Source organism: Pteronotus mesoamericanus, unplaced genomic scaffold (assembly GCF_021234165.1).
Source record: "Pteronotus mesoamericanus isolate MK-2021 breed Mesoamerican mustached bat unplaced genomic scaffold, CSHL_Meso_final scaffold_174, whole genome shotgun sequence".
Lineage (NCBI taxonomy): Eukaryota > Metazoa > Chordata > Mammalia > Chiroptera > Mormoopidae > Pteronotus > Pteronotus mesoamericanus.
The window spans coordinates 41,727,179-41,742,601 of NW_026555309.1; the positions used below are offsets into that span (position 1 = coordinate 41,727,179).

Below are 15,423 nucleotides of genomic sequence, written 5' to 3' on the forward strand. Positions count from 1 at the left end.
CAAGCAACCTGCTCAAGGGCACTCAGTAAGTTTGGACAAGTGCTCTGTAAGTTTGTCCAGCACTCTGTCCACTGCAGGAGAGCTATTGTCCATTTGTCAGCTGGGTTCCCAGGTCTGACACCTCCACCCGTGAGCCTGTGTTGTGATCCCCTCTACCTCTTGATACCCAAAAGGGAGACTTTCAGGCTAACAGGGAGGCTCGGCTTTCCCTTAAGAGCAGGACGGAAGCAACCTATAAACCACTGTATGGTCATTTTAGGATATGACAGGGAGAAGCCAGCTTTGGGGCAAGTTGGTGCTGGGGAAAGTTCCAGTTTTACCCCTTACTAAGTCACTAAACTTCTTTCCGTTGTTTTTATTTTAGAAATGGACATAGCCATGTCTGCTTTGCTGGGTTTTCCCAAGTGAGGATTAGAAGGCAGGTGTTACAGGGTGAGCACGTGACAGGGTCTCTGAGGCTCGTCCCTGCACTGACGGGTCGTGTGACCAGGGACGTGCCTTTGCTGCCCAGAGCTGGTGGGAGTTTGGGAATCTATATCTCTTTGAAATCAAAAGTAAAAATCACCGCCCCCCTTCTTTCTTTCCTAGAACAGCTTTTCATATACAGGGGTCCCACAAGACACAGGGCTGGTGGGATATGGTGCCACTTTGTCTGTGACACTGTTGGACCCCAAACACATTTGCTGCCAAAAACCAGGCCACAGATGGGGTTAGAGCCCAGGCCAGGTCCTGGACGCCCACAGCACCCGGAAGCCGGCTGACGCTATACACGGTGACAATGAAAAAACAGCCATAAAAACAGCTATTTTGACATTAGATGACACAGGTGCACAATTTCGCAGCATGGGAAAATGGTGAGTTCAAAGCAGGCTTTCTCTTTTCATTTCAAATGTAGACCCTAGCAAATGCAGGTTTCATTAGAAAGAAGGTGGGTGGCGAGTCACGCGGAGGTGCTAACGGCAGTCTGGACAACCGAGGGCCCAGGGGTTGCCGAGTTAGTGATTTCTTCGTTATATCGCATTCCCCAGCAAGACGCAACTTTGCCTTGTATTCACACACGCGGATCACCAGTGTGGCTCCTAAACGCACCGAGCGAGATGGAAATCTACGATGTATTTTGCCTCCTAACAGCCTCTGTGGGTACTGAGCCTCCCGCTCAGGGCCCTCGCCCCTCCCTCACCCCCCCTTTCAGCTCACCGTTCCCTCCTTCCCTCCTCAGAACACGTGCCTTGCCCTCACGGTGCACAATAATTTTAACAAGGTTTGTGTCATCGTTGGATGAGTGATGGAGTGCTGTGAGGACAGAGATATCAGATGTGCTTTTACTCCTGGCTGGAACACGGCGGATCTTCCTTAAGGAAATGAGCAGCAGCAGGTGAAACCTGAAGAGTCATTGTGCCCGAGAGAGGCCTATCACTAGCATTGTGTCTTTTGAATAGCAGGAAACCAAGGGCAGAGCATTTACATAATTTGTCTGGAGTCACCCAGCTAGTAAGAGGTGGAGCCAGGATTTGAACCCAAGTGCCTGGCTGCAGACCCTGGCTGGCCCTTAACTGCTCTGCTGTCAGGCATAGGGACTGGATGGAGGGTTGCAGAAAGCTGTCTCTGTCCTTTATTATGACAAGCTCACATTGCTACTTCTCTGTGTGCTAGAGGCATTCAGTGGATGGACCCGCTGGCGTATTGACCGAGTTGTAAATCAAGAATTGGGTCCTGGCACTTGGGGTGCTTGGAATTTGTATTCAGAGGATGTAAGTTTTAAGCCAACTGTTCACGTGACTTGGAGAGGTAGGTGGGGAAAAGTAGGGGGACGTGGCACATTGTAAATCAGGAAGGAGCGTGGCTACCTCCCAGGATTAGTGTGAGAATTAAAATTTAACAGACTTCCCTGGCCAAACTGGTTCCCCTCAGCTCTCTGTTTTGGGGTCTGTTTGCTCCCTATGCAGTGCACACCTCCAGTGGTCATTGCATATTTATTCCTTCAAGTGTCTCCAGCCCCTAGGTTGTAAACTCCCTGAGAACACAGTCCACACTGTCACAGTCCTCAGCGGAAAACCAGGACTGAGCAGGTGCCTGGCACATAGTACGTGCTCGCTCAGTGCGGCCTGCTGGCTGGAGGTGTTGCCTACACGGTGCCTGGCACCGGCTGCGCTCTCAGGGGCAGCCTGTCCTTCTCAAGGTGGCCATTCCCCCTTCGGACCATTGGGAGGACACTTTCCTCCGAAGCTCTAGGAGTCCCCCGGCGCCTCCCGCACAGCCCCCAGTGCTCCTCCTGCCCGGGGCCTCAGGAGCCTGGAAGGGGCTGAGGAGGGGGCCATGACTTTGCCAAACTGTTCGACAACAGAAGTGAGTCAATGAGCCTTCAAGGCCCCACAGTTTCTGTCGGCAGCTCGAGTTACCATAGTGAAACAAGCCCCCTCCCCTGCTGGCTCTCAGATGGGAGGAAGTGGTTTGGGCCCAGTGTGCGATTTCCTTAGGGACTCCTGGGGAGAGAGTCAGTCACATGGTGTGGCTTCAATGCATGTTTATTAATGGAAGGGATGGGTGGATGGGACGATGGATGGATGGATGGATGGAGGGGAAGATGGATGGATAAAAGTCCTAACAGGGCCCTCAGCTTGCTGACAAGAGCCAAATGGCCTGGACTGACATGCTGGAAATCCTTAATGAGATTTCTAAGCTCTGGCCTCTCTCAGAGCCGGGGGACATAAATTCTTGCTGAATGTCAAATGAAAAATTAAAACCGAGCCGCATTTATGAATGCAGGAAGCTGACTGGGGTTTACCAGAATGAATAATTTCTAAGTCTTTAAGAAGTACACTCCCCTTGAAATACATTGCCAGCTCTCAAAACTCAGAGAGGGGAAATTTTTTCTCTGTTAGGAAAATGATTTCAGTTTGCTGCAATGCAAACCCCCCCAGGTCTGCATTGTCTGCTGTATCCCATGGGGAAACAAGCAGAACTGAGCACTGAGAAAAATGGAGGAGTGTGGTTACGTAGTGTGACCCACTGTAGTGAACGTGGCCTCGAAGAACCCAAGTAACTTGAGGTACTTCAATTGTCTGGGCTAAGATTGCTATTCTTATCCACAATTCAGTATTTAGCATCTCCTACACGTTGTATATAATTTAATCTTGTTACAGACACATGAGTAAGCTGGTCGTCTTTTTAAGAAAAGGAAACTAACCCCCAGAGAGGCAAAGTGACTTGCCCACAGTCACACAGCGCTTTGGTGGCTGGCCCAGAAGGTTGCCCAGTGGGTGCCTGACTGAGTCAGAGACTTTCCATGCAGCTGTCTTGCTGACCTGGTTCTACGTCTGTTTAAGATGCAAGAGTCTAAATAGATCTCAGTCTGTCTGTTCCATGGGTTTTCAATATTAGTAGTAGTATGCCGGCCAGAACATACTAAGCACTCGTGAACAGCATTCTCCTCACTGGAGAGTATCACTTGCAAAAGATTTTACAAGAGCTTTGATTTGGGCTTGCCTCCCCAATTTTAAAAGGACCACAGCCCAGTTAGGAGGCTCACCGCTCAGCATCTCAGAGCACACCACAGAATGACAATTTGCAGAATATGGGGGGCATTTCTTCTAAAACAAAGAGCACTGCTTTAAATACACACTTTGGTCCTTCACATTCTCGTTCTCACTGAGACTCTCCCCAGTCAGCCCTCGGAGCCTCTCACTGCTGTGTGGCTTGGACAAATCACTTAACCTCTCTGAGTCTCGTTTTCTTATTTGTCAAAAGCAACTAATAATTACAGTCTTACAGAATTGTCCTCAGGGTTGCAGGAAAATAGCTTTTCATGCAACGTGCCCCCTGTGCCACTTGGCAGACACCGTCCCTTCCCTTTTGTGTGCGTGACCCCAATTCAGGACATGCTGAACCCAAGGCCATGGTCATTTCCCTGACACACCAGGACTTCTGAACACCTAGGAACTTCAAAGAATATGGAGTGTGCCACATCCCTGAGAGAAATCTAGTTCTGCAAATCCTTTCTAATGCTACCCTCGCCCCATACACATTCACACCACCTACTTGGATATTTATCGCTCACTATATCAATTATTGTTGGCATTTGCCTGAAGAAGGCTCACGCAGCCAAACTCCCAGAAGCATTACAGTGGTCATTCGGCCTCTCTGGGCTCCATGCACCTTTAGACCTCATGATCCTGACCGATAGAATTCATTGAGCACCTCCTTTGTGTCTGAAACTGGCCGGGCACTTTGCATTTCTTAGCTCATACATTCTACCCAACACCTGTGTGAACGGAGTCCTATTATTTTTACTCCGTGGAGGAGAAAATAAAGCCTAGAGAGGTTAGGCTGACTTGCCCAAGGTCACACTGCAAGAAAGTCTGAGAGCAAGCAGCAGCGATCCTTAATAAGAAGACTGGTGTGCCAGGCTGCTTGCAGCTCCAGGACCTCCCCTGGCAGGAACGTGCCTGTCCCAGGCCTCCAGTCCTCCAGCCCTCCTGGCTCTATCGTTATGCATTAAATATCCCCTGAGCAGCTGGGATGCGCTGAGCCCCGTGTGAGGCACCGGGCCTCCTCACAGACGTTGCCCTGCCTGTTCTCACCGAGAGCTTCTCTTTCTCCAAAAAGTCACCCACCCCCCTGCCAGCTGTGTGTTTAAGGGCTCCTGATGTCTCTCCCCGCCTAGCCCCCGCCACGTCCCCCGAGATACCTTCACAGGCTGGACATGGTCTCCCCTGGGAGTAGCCGACGAGGGGGTGCCAGGATCGCCGTCAGCGCCTCTGCATCAGCTGCAGCTGCTCCGGCAGAGTGAGCAGGCGGCGGGGCCTCCCACGGGTGTAGACAAGCCCATGCTATCAAGAAGAGCAGCAGTTGCTACACATGCCGCACGCTTCCTCTGTGAGAAACGAGGAAGGCGCGGGCCTCGCAGAGGGGCAGGTTCCTGTTTTCAGTAACCACTCTGAGCAGCCTTCTTTCTGCAAGGACAGGGAAGAGAGCAGCATTAGGGATTTTTCTGCAAGGCACCGGGAGCATGGGCAGCTTCATTCTGCATGTGCAGGCCACATTCCGGTTTTCAGAGCCCGGGACATTTTTGTCTTAAACTAAAAGGAGGAGGAGGAGGCTAGGGGGCTGTGCTTACGGTCCCTGGAGCTCACTGGGTTCGAGGGGCCGCAGCTTCTCTTTTCTGGGTTTCCCAATTATTTCTGCTTCCTTGTGTCGCTGCCGAGTCAACCCCGGAGCAGAACTCCCGTCCCTACGCTGCCGTGGACTAGGATTTAATTGGCAGAGGCTTAAAGTGATGGCACGGAAGCCCCTCTGCAGAAAGGAGCTGCCTGCCGGCCGCCCAGGGCACCACCAGGAGAAACTAGGAAGCTGATGAAAGTCAGGTTGTAGAATACAGTTGGCTAAGAAAACATGGTGACTGAACGCAACATGTGATGGAGGGAAAAGAACTGGAAAGGATACTATTGGGATGGTGGAGCAGTATTCAAATACATACGGCGTGATAGATAACTGTGTGTCAACATCTGTTTTCTCGGACATTACAGCAACGCTGTAGTTGTGTGGGAGCATGGGCTAGTTTTAGGAGATACATGCTGACAGAGTTGGAGGTTAGGCATTGGCATGCCTATAACTTTCAATGGTTCACTGAAAGAAAAAAATATAGGTTATAAATAAAGAGAAAGAGAACGTGAGAGAGACAGAGAGCAAATGTGGCAAAGTAATATGGGAGGAATCCAGGTGAAGGGTGTATGTGCATTGTAGCATTTCAACTTCTCGATGGGTTTCATTCTTTTAGAAATAACATACAGCTCCCTATTCATAAGATGCAGGTCTCCCGCAGGGAAACGCAGGCACCTGGAGCCTACGGGGTGGTCAGAGGCAGAGGGGGAAGCTGCTGAATGTGGACTCTGGGCAGGACTGCCCGGGGGTCGCCCACCGAGCTGGGAACGCCGGGGCTGCTTCTGAGGGCCCTGGGCGATGCCCCACCTCACAGAGGTGACAGACGAGAGTGGTCAGCGACTTGCCAGAATCACACAGCTGGCCCTGGAGCAGAACCCAGGCCTGTGTCTCTCTGTCTGGCACTATGCAGGGCAGGTACAGCCGCCTAGAGACAGTCATTTAGAAACCTCGCTCGGTGTCGTTATCGAAGATGAATCGAAAACATCGGGGCCGCTTCTAAATTTAGAAGGAACGCTATACTAGATAGATGCTTCCTTAGACAACTTGTGAAAACACCCGCAGTGCGCAGGGCACCCTGGGAAGGGACAGAGGAGACGTTGCAAAAGACCAAGTGGGCAATTTGCCTACAAGGGGAAGAGTAGAAGGGCAGAAATATGCATAAGTGGAATTATTCCCCAGAATTCACCCAGAGGCATAAACGGGGTTTGGGCCAATAGTCAAAAGGCATGAGCTTTGGGGCAACCTTTGAGAAAAACATTTACTAAGAATCTCTGAATGTATGCCCTTATTTAGTCATTTATCCCATGAAACGTCACTGGGCCAGTTCCAGGCCCCAAAATCCAACTGTGCACAAAACCCCTTAAAACCCTGTGCCATGGAGCCTCTCTCTCTCGGGGAGCTGTGGGGCAAAGATGGAACTGCAGCAGCTATCAGTCACGGTGACAGCTGGAAGGAAATGACATGGTCACTGGGACAGAGGGGCCCGCGGTCCTCCTTCCCACCAGGGATCGGTGGCAGGGGATGGGCGTTCCACGGGGACGCCTTCGCTGAGACCTGGGGGAGCTCCTTCGGAGGAGCCAGGGCAGGAGAGGCTCATGCAGAAAGAACCACAGGCTTAACACAGGCTTTGGGGGTTTGAGGGAAGACCCATGGGCCCTAAGAAAGTTCCAAGTCTGAGGGCAGATAGGCAGGGACCACAGCGGGATGTCTGTTAAAGGACATGTTTCAACAGGAGAAGCTGCTGTGAAGGAGAAGCTCCGAAGATGAAGCCCCCGGGGCTGGCATTGCAATACCCAGTCTGTCCCTTTTTATTGGGCAACTGGGTGACCTTGGGTGCTGCTGCTCATGTCCCCTGCCTGGATGTTTCATCATGTTCGTTTTCAGCCTTGGGGTAACTGACAGGAATCAGAGCAAGTTCTAGACAATGTTCCGAAAACTGCCTAGGCAGGGGGAGGGTGTGGAGGCTGGAGCCCTCGCTTGGCGAGGGAGGCCCCCACCAGGGACCCCAAGTAGAAGTATGGCGTCCTCCCTGGCCCAGCAGCAAGTCAGGAGACTACCGACTCAGGAAGCTTCGTGAGCTTCCGAGCTCACGATCACACGTGGGTTCATCGGTTAGGAAAGCCCCCGATTCCCAGGGGCTTTGTCAGTTCCTTAGCTACAAAGGCCAGGCTAATGGCCGCGGGTGGACCAGCAAGACGCCCCTAAGGGCTGAAGACTAGTCCATTAAGTCCAAGGCTGGAGTCCTCGCCTTACAGAAATGAAACATACGCCGTGCAAACAACTAGCTCTGCACACATAGGTGGTGGGGAGCCAGATGTCGCATTCCTCAGCTGGGGTAATGGCAGGTCACCTCACCCAAGCAAATGAAACCCATCTCTCCCGCCACCAGTCCCAGGGCGACTCAGCGTTACTCGGCGGGGATGCAGTGAGCGAGCCCTGCAATTTACAGCTTGGTCCAATATAACTGGATCCCCAGTTCTACTCAAAGTACTTTTTCTTCTTTCTACATAAACGTAGGAGAGGTTACAAGATGAAAAAGGCAGCCTCAAGAACAAGTAAATTCCTGCTCAAAGGAGAGAATCAAGTGTAAGTTAGTTCACTCAGGAGGGAAATGCAGTGTGTGTAGATTGAATGCAAGGCGTTCTTGGTGCTGTAGAACGACTGATGGGATTCCTGTGTCCAGTGAGGGCTTAAAGCATACGACATTCAAGATATCGTGCAAGCTAGATGTTCTCTGAGAGCCAAGCCTGTGCCCCTTCTCTGGCTGGATAAGTACTCACCCCTTCCTCCCTCCCTCCCTCCTTCTCCTCCCTCCCTCCTTCCTTCCTTCCTTCGTTTATTCAACAAGTATTTGCGGAGCACCTACTCTGTGTTAGGCACTGCCATAGGGTTAGGGTTAGAGAAACAAACAAGCAGTGGTACAGAAGGCTGCTGAGGGCATGGGAACGGTAAGGAGCACTGTCACCTGGGAAAAGAGTTTTGTGCGGACACCAATGAGAAGATGAAGGGGAAGAAGGATCAGGTAAAGCAAATGTCAAGTGCCAAGGTTCAAGGCTGGAAATGCTGGGAATATTGAAGGAGAAGAAAAAAGGGAAAGGGAGCCAATATTGGGGGAGTCAGAAACAACACTTGGCTGTTTTTAGGGCTCCTACTGATTCTCCCTTATTGCTCTGTGTGTCTAGACTTCGCCTGAAGAAACCGAGGCTCCTAGGGTTTAACCTGCTTGCTCTCAGTCACTCAGCTGGTCAGTGACACCACCCAGGTCTAGCTCAGCAGCCTCCGGGGGCGAGCCCATGACACTATTGTGGGGACCTGCTATGGGGCCTTCCCACCACTTCCTTCCTCCGTCCCAGCCCCGTGTCCCCAAACAAGACAGGTCCTTCCCCATCCTCTGGCAGCACCCACCGTAGGCTCCTGTTCCCCCAGGACCCACACCCGCCCTTTGCCTGGCACTCAGTGCTCATCCCGGCTTGTTCCCCACCGACCTCCCTCGACAATGTCCCCACTTCAGGCCACCCCACCCCGCTCCCCACAGGGACCTGTTGCGTTCCTCGGCGCTTAGACTCCGGCCTCCTCACCGCTTACTTTGCCGCTGCCTGACCCTACCTGTGTGGAACGTTCCCCTTCCTGCAAGTCCCAGCCCAGAGCTCACCTTGTCTGTGTGTGCTCCCAGACCACCCCCCAACCAGAGGTGGCCGCCCCTCCTCAGACTACCCCTTGCAGTTATACCTGCCCTACAGGAACAGGCACATGCATGTTGGAGCTGAGAACAGGTAGGGGCGGTTTTGGGGAGCTGCGCGACCTCGCAAAAGTTTCCTGAATCTCTCTGGAGCCTGAGCATTGTTACTATTCCTCTTTCCTTCCTGGGTCTTCAAGGTCTGTAGGAGGATGTACATACACAGCATAGTGCAGGGCACATAATGAGGGTCCACCGGATGTGGATGCCTCCCTTTCCTTTCAACATGGACCATAAGCTTGGGAAGGCAGGGACATGCTTAACACACGACCGCTGAGCCTAGCGGTCCTCTAGACATGGGAGTTCATACTTCTGGAACCATCTCGAAAATTGGGTGAGTGGTCCATCTGGATGAGCCAAAGTCTCCAGCTGGAGCGGAACTTACATGTTTATGTCATCAGAACCTTTCTGTGTATCTTTGAAGGGGGCCTCTTGGCACAGAGTGTTCTCCGGAAAAAGAAAAGTAGAAGCTTCATTTACACTGCCCGCCTCTGCTGAGATCAGTTGCATAAGTATGTTGATTTGCCAGAACTGTTCTTTTCAGTCTTGCTCAACCCAACCCCGCTGCATCTACCTGGGAAGGCTGCACGGCTGCTCCGCTGCGGGAGGGTTGAAGGGAGGCCAGCGGACTTCCCAGAGCTCGGGCAGGCCTCTGAGCAGGGTCCCCTTTCAGTCCTTGCCACTTTGAAGTTTTGTTTTTCTTACTAACTTCCTCTAGATGCACTAATATACACACGCTTACTTATGGTATCTAACTCAGGCATTCCTGTATTCATATGAACATTAGAGGCAAGGGATACTGGCCAAGAGGCTGAGCTCTAGGGTGACGAGGGTGACTGACGGGTGCTCTGCCATCTAGGAGCTCCGTGAAGAGGGCCCAGGGATGAACCACAGTGACGGGCAGCATGGCGGAGGTTCCGGAGAAGAGGGAAGACAAAGGAAGTGGTTCTCAATGCTGCAATGGCCCTGAGGCTTGCTGGCGGGATGATGTTCAGCTCAACCTTGAACATGAGCAGAGTCCACTAAGGCTAGACTTTTGGCAGTACCAGCCAGGGTGTTCAGTTGGCGCCTTCTCATTTTGTGTTTCATTTTGAGATGATGTCAGTTGTGTCTTGTCTGGAGCTGGAAGTGACTTCAATATTTGCCGATCATCAGTCCTCCTGCCTCCTGGGGTCTCCTTGCCTGTCTCGAATGCACCTGGGACCAGCTGATGACTGGCCCTCTTCAAACCAGTTCAGCCTCAGTCCCGATCTGCACCCACCTTCCAGCCCCCCACCCCCACCATCATCCTTGGCGCTCATCTGGATTCCTCAGTGGGTCCTTCCTGCCCCCACCTGCCTTCCCAGTGACCTTCCACTTTCTCCCACTGGCTGGACAGGCTCTGCCGGGTTTGCCTCTGGATTCACTTCGGCTGCTCCATTGACCTGGAATGGCACGTTAGGGCCTTCCCCTCATTTCAGGATCTTCCAGAACCCGGAGTGATCTCCTGTCGGGGTTATCAAGGGCTTTGGTCCTTTCACATCACTGAGTCAGGGTCTGGTCACAGGGCTCTTGCTCTCTTAACCCCTGCAAGAGGTGAGGACCAGCCACATGCCCCCTGGCCTTGTCCTCTGCCCAAAGGTGAGGTTCTTCAGCTGCCCAAATGTCCCATGGCCCAGACTGGCTCAACCACACGGCCTTGGTGGGGAGGAGGGGGGATGGCCGAGGTAGTGCCAGAATGACCTGGGGCTGTCCCAGAGGCATGAAGTCAGCTGATCACTTTCAACCCCTTCGGCAGAGCAGACACTGGAGGTCTGTGGTGATGTCCTAGCTCAACTCTCTTTTCTTCAGCCCGCCAGGAGTAGGGTCTTTTCCGGTTATCTAGTGTGATCACCTGCAAGCTAGTTGATCGCCAATGCAACAGTAAAAGCGTTTGCATATGCAGATGGTCGTTAATTAGATACACAGATCACTAATATATACATTATAAATCTAAAAATAGTTTGAGAGGATAAGACTACTCAACGTGTGTAAGCAAATATCCCAGCGTTTTTCTCCCACGTTCTAATGAACGGCCACGTGCACCCCATTTGGGAGACCGAGGCCGGAATGGACACATTAACACGGAGACAGACATCACTTCTAAACAAAAAGGGATCTTAGGAGGGAATTTTGAAACATCACATCCTATCTTCTCTTGATGCAAATACCTAGTCTCTCTTCCGGGAAGGGCACAGAGATCCTCATGAACTCTGCTTCGGGACAAAGACCAGACCCAGTCTTCCCATGACAAAGGAGTCTTAGCACGTGGCGGCACTGGCTGGTGCCAGGCCCCGCGAAGGGTTTCTTACAGTGTCTTTCCCCTTCTCTATGTTGGTGTGACTTCCACAAACTGGAAGTTCCATGAAAACAGAGGCTACCTATTTCGTCAATGATTGACACCTAGCACTAGCACCTTCCACGGCCAGAGCAACCAGCAGATATTTATCAGGAAGAAGGGAGGTTGAATAAGAGGGAGAGACGGGGAGCAGGTTAAAAAAAAGAAGAAAGAAACTGCCTTTCTGTAGATTTCCTTAAGGCCTTCACTGCCTTCTGGCTCCCTGCAGCATCCGCAGGTCACGGGAGCTCACAGGCTCACAGACATGCGGGATTATCCCGATCACAGACCAGCTCCCAGCAGCGCGGGCTGTGTCCCTGGAGAGCGGCCCAGCCGGCTGGCTGGGGAGAGATAAGGCCTCCGTGTTGAGCTGCCCCATGTGACCGAAGCCAGGCCTCTTCACTGCTCTGCCCTGGTATTTTCATCGCATAAAAAAATAGTAAAAATGATAAAACTTGCCCAACCACTAAATGTGCTTCAGCAGCACAAAACGAGGTAACAATCTGTAACAGAATGAGTATGGCTTCGGCAAAATTCCCCTCCAACTCTCATCCCGTGACGCCTTAATACTTCGGGGAGTTACGCTTGTTCACAAATGGCAAGAATCTGTTGTCATCATCTGAAGTCTCCGGAGCTCAAAACTGGCCTGGATGAAATTTAAAATGATGCCACCTCCAGAAAAACATCTGGGTGGGAGTGAAATTGTCAGCCAGAGTTTCTTTACTCACCAACCCAGGGGCATGGACAGCCCAGGAGGGGCAGGAGAGGACAGACTAGCTCAGTTGCTTGAAAAATTCTTGGCCAAAACAAAATTTCAACCCCCAAATTGATCTTTAGCGGAAGAATGTTTCACTATTTTTTATTTCAGTTTGAGTGTCAATAAATTATTTATAATGTTTATAAATAACATTATAAATAATAATAACTGATCTCTGTGTAGTGCTCTGCAGGTTATATTTTTCAAGTCTGTTATTTCATTTACTTTTGCAAGAACTTTGAGAAATATTATGCTTTTAATGATTGCAGTTGCTTATTGGAAGCCTAATGGGTGTAAGCACTGCACACAGTATCTCATCAGTTCATCTCAACAAAGGAATATTTTTATCCTCACTTTATGTTGAGGAAATTGAGCCACAGAGAACTTTTATAGCTTTTCTAAGGACACACCGTGGGGAAGAGGGAATGCTGGACTTGAACCTGGGCCGATGGGCCCCGTGGCCCATGCTCTTGATGCTACACCTTGAGACAGTATTATATACCGGCTTTACAGATGGGAAAACTGAGGCCCCAAGAGTAAAGCCTCTCGACAATTTGTCAGCTCAGGACACACTCTAATTTGTCTCATCCCGAAGCCCTGGCCCTGTCCAATTTCTCTACAAGCACAATAATTTCCGCTTGTTGTTAGTTGGCACGTCTGAAGGGAGGGGCTCTGGAAAGGACGTGAAATCGGTTACCGGAGCGGAGCCGGGCAGGGGTTCGGCCTGGACCTACTTGTAGAAACGCAGCTGCCCCGCAGCAGGAGCCCCTGGGAGCGGCCACACAGGGGGTCTGGGGAGAGGCTCTGCTCGAACGGCGGTCCCCGCACACCTGGGTCATGCTCCTTGCGGGGGGTGGGGCGGGGGGCTTGGCAGGGCTTAGACCTCGGGCCAGCTGGAGCTCACACAGGATAAGGAAGTGGTCACCACAGTGGAAAATGCTGAGTCTATCTGAGCACACGAGGCCAAGTGTAGGGGCTGGGGCTGAGGCTCAGGCCCGGAGACACAGATGGAAGGACAGGCCAGAGCCCAGGGCTTCCGCTCAGCGTGTCCGGCAGATAGCTTGTCCTCAGGAGCCCCCATGGCTCTGTCCAGGCGGCCTCTCTGCTCCGGATGTTCGTTGGGAAACAAAGCAACAGGAATAAAAGACTAGAGTGACACATCTGGGTACTTTTACAAGTTATAATGATGGGATTATTTTTAAAAGGGGACATGTACCCAGAGTGTGTCTGAATTGTTCGTGGAGAACGCAGAGGGCACTCGGGGCCTGCATTTTTCATTCCCTGTGGAATAAGGGATGATCGTTACCTTGGCCATCACTCAGGTGTCACTTGTAAAGGGTGATACCTTTGCCTGGGAAATCAGTACTTTTCAAATGCCAGGCATTGAAATGGTTTCTGACAGCTGGAAGGCAACTGAGGCAATTCGGTGCAACACTTGTGACAGATGGAAAAAGGCATTTTGTCAAGTCAGCAAGAACCTGGAGTAAAGCAGGACAGGAGAGGAAGCCCCATTCTAGAGGGGTGGAGCCAAGGCCCAGCTCCTCCTCATTTCCCAGCAGTGCCCAGGAGGCCCACCACCCCCTCCCGCCCCTGCCGCCCACAGCTAAAGAGGACAGTGTGTAGCTAAGCCACGTGGAGGGCCATGTTTGCCAAAATGTCTGCAGAAAGGAGGTTGAGTGCAGAGGGTCACTTCCATCCATTTTCTTTGGCACATGGAAGCTGGGTTGTGCAGCGACTTCGAGACAAACAGCCTGAACCCACCTCCTAGGCAGTGGGTGACTTAAGGCAAACCATGTGTCCTCTCTGAGCCTCTGCCACTCTGTAATAAATGGGGTGCAGGCGTGCCTCCCTGGTTCAGAGGTTTCCTCAGCAGAAACTGAAAACAGCGCGTGGAGACTTGAGAAAACAGCGGGTCCCTGCTACATACTACTACCTGCCATCTCTTTCTTCCAGGTAGAGACAATTGGTGGGTGATTTAAGTCTGCAAATAAAAATACACCAAGCTACATACAGCCTTCCCTCAGGGCAGCTCGGCAGCATGTGGTAAAAAGAAAAAAGGTGTTAAAGCTATGTATATTTGGGGTGCAAGGCGGAACTCCTGGCACTTGGGTTAAGCAATGGTTTTTAGATTTGATGCCAAAGCCACAAACAGAAAAGAAAAAAAAAGGACTTTATCAAAGTTAAAAACATCCATGTTGCAAGAGACCATCTAGAAAGTGAAAAGACAGCCCATAGAATGGGGGCAAATGTTTACAAATCGTCTATCTGATACGGGACTTGTATCTGGAATGCATAGAGAATACTCACAACTCAACAAAAAGACAAGTAACCTAATTTAAAAATGGGCAAAGGACTCAAATAGAGATTTCTCCAAAGAATATGTACAAATGCCCCATAAGCACTTGCAAAGAGGCTCAACACCCTTAGACTTTAGGAAAATGCAAATCAAAATTACGATGAGATTCCACTTCATACCCACCAGGATGGCTATAATAATGACTAAAGAAAGATGATAGTAAGTGCTGGTGAGCACGTGGAGAGCTTGGAACACGTCTGTGTTGCCCGAGGGAGTATGGAATTGGTGATGCTGCTTTAAAAATATTCTGGTGGCTTCTCAAAATGTTAAACATAGAGTTACCATGTGACCCAGCAATTCTACTCCTAAGTGCACAACCAGGAGAAATGAAAACATACATCCACACAAAAGTTGAACAGGAGTGTTCAATGCTGCATTATTTATTATTGCTAACCCCAGTGTCCACCAGCTGATGAATGGATAAAATATTGTATGTCTATCCAATGGACTGTTATTCAACAATAAAAGGGAATGAGGTACTGATGTGTGCTATAATATGGGGAGAGTGAAAAAAAAACCAGACACAAAAGGCCACATGCTGGATGATTCCATTTATGTGAAATGTTCAGACCAGGCAACTCTGTAGAGACAGAAAGTAGATTAGTGGTTGCCGGGGGCTGAGAGGGAGGGTGGGGAATAGGGAAGGCTCCTAATGGGTACAGGGTTTCTTTGTGGATGATGAAAATGTTCTAAAATTAGATTATGGTGATAGTTATGCCACTCTGTGCATATGACTAAAACCATTGGCTTGTATGCTTTGAATGAGTGAACTGTATAATATAAGCTCTATCTCGATAAAACCACTTTTTAAAAGTTAGCTGTAGAGGCCAAGAAACATAGCTTAAAATACTACCTATATAGTACAAAAATATCTTCCTTTAATAAAGATTTTTACATGTATATAGTTTATGGAAAACCATTAAAATGTTATGTAAACAGTTCATTCAATACATTTTTAATATCTCTCAAAAAAAAAGTAAACCTTCTGACCCAGTAATCCTGTGGTATAAGGAAATTGTCACGAATATGTGAATAGATTTAGCTGTGAAGATGTACAT

General features: G+C 50.4%; 2 protein-coding genes across 3 annotated transcripts in view; one reads left to right on the plus strand and one right to left on the minus strand.

Annotated features, from left to right (window-relative positions):
• Positions 1-4,800, minus strand: part of SLA (Src like adaptor) — a 31,507-nt gene extending 26,707 nt beyond the window's left edge. The window contains exon 1 of one of the 2 annotated variants that reach the window (XM_054590515.1): positions 4,688-4,800. The gene's annotated coding sequence lies outside the window, so the exon portion shown is untranslated. The remainder of the gene's footprint in view (positions 1-4,687) is intronic. The other variant, XM_054590516.1, reaches the window with a different exon arrangement.
• TG (thyroglobulin) overlaps positions 1-15,423 on the plus strand; it is a 204,856-nt gene that overhangs the window by 149,016 nt on the left and 40,417 nt on the right. The window lies entirely within an intron of this gene.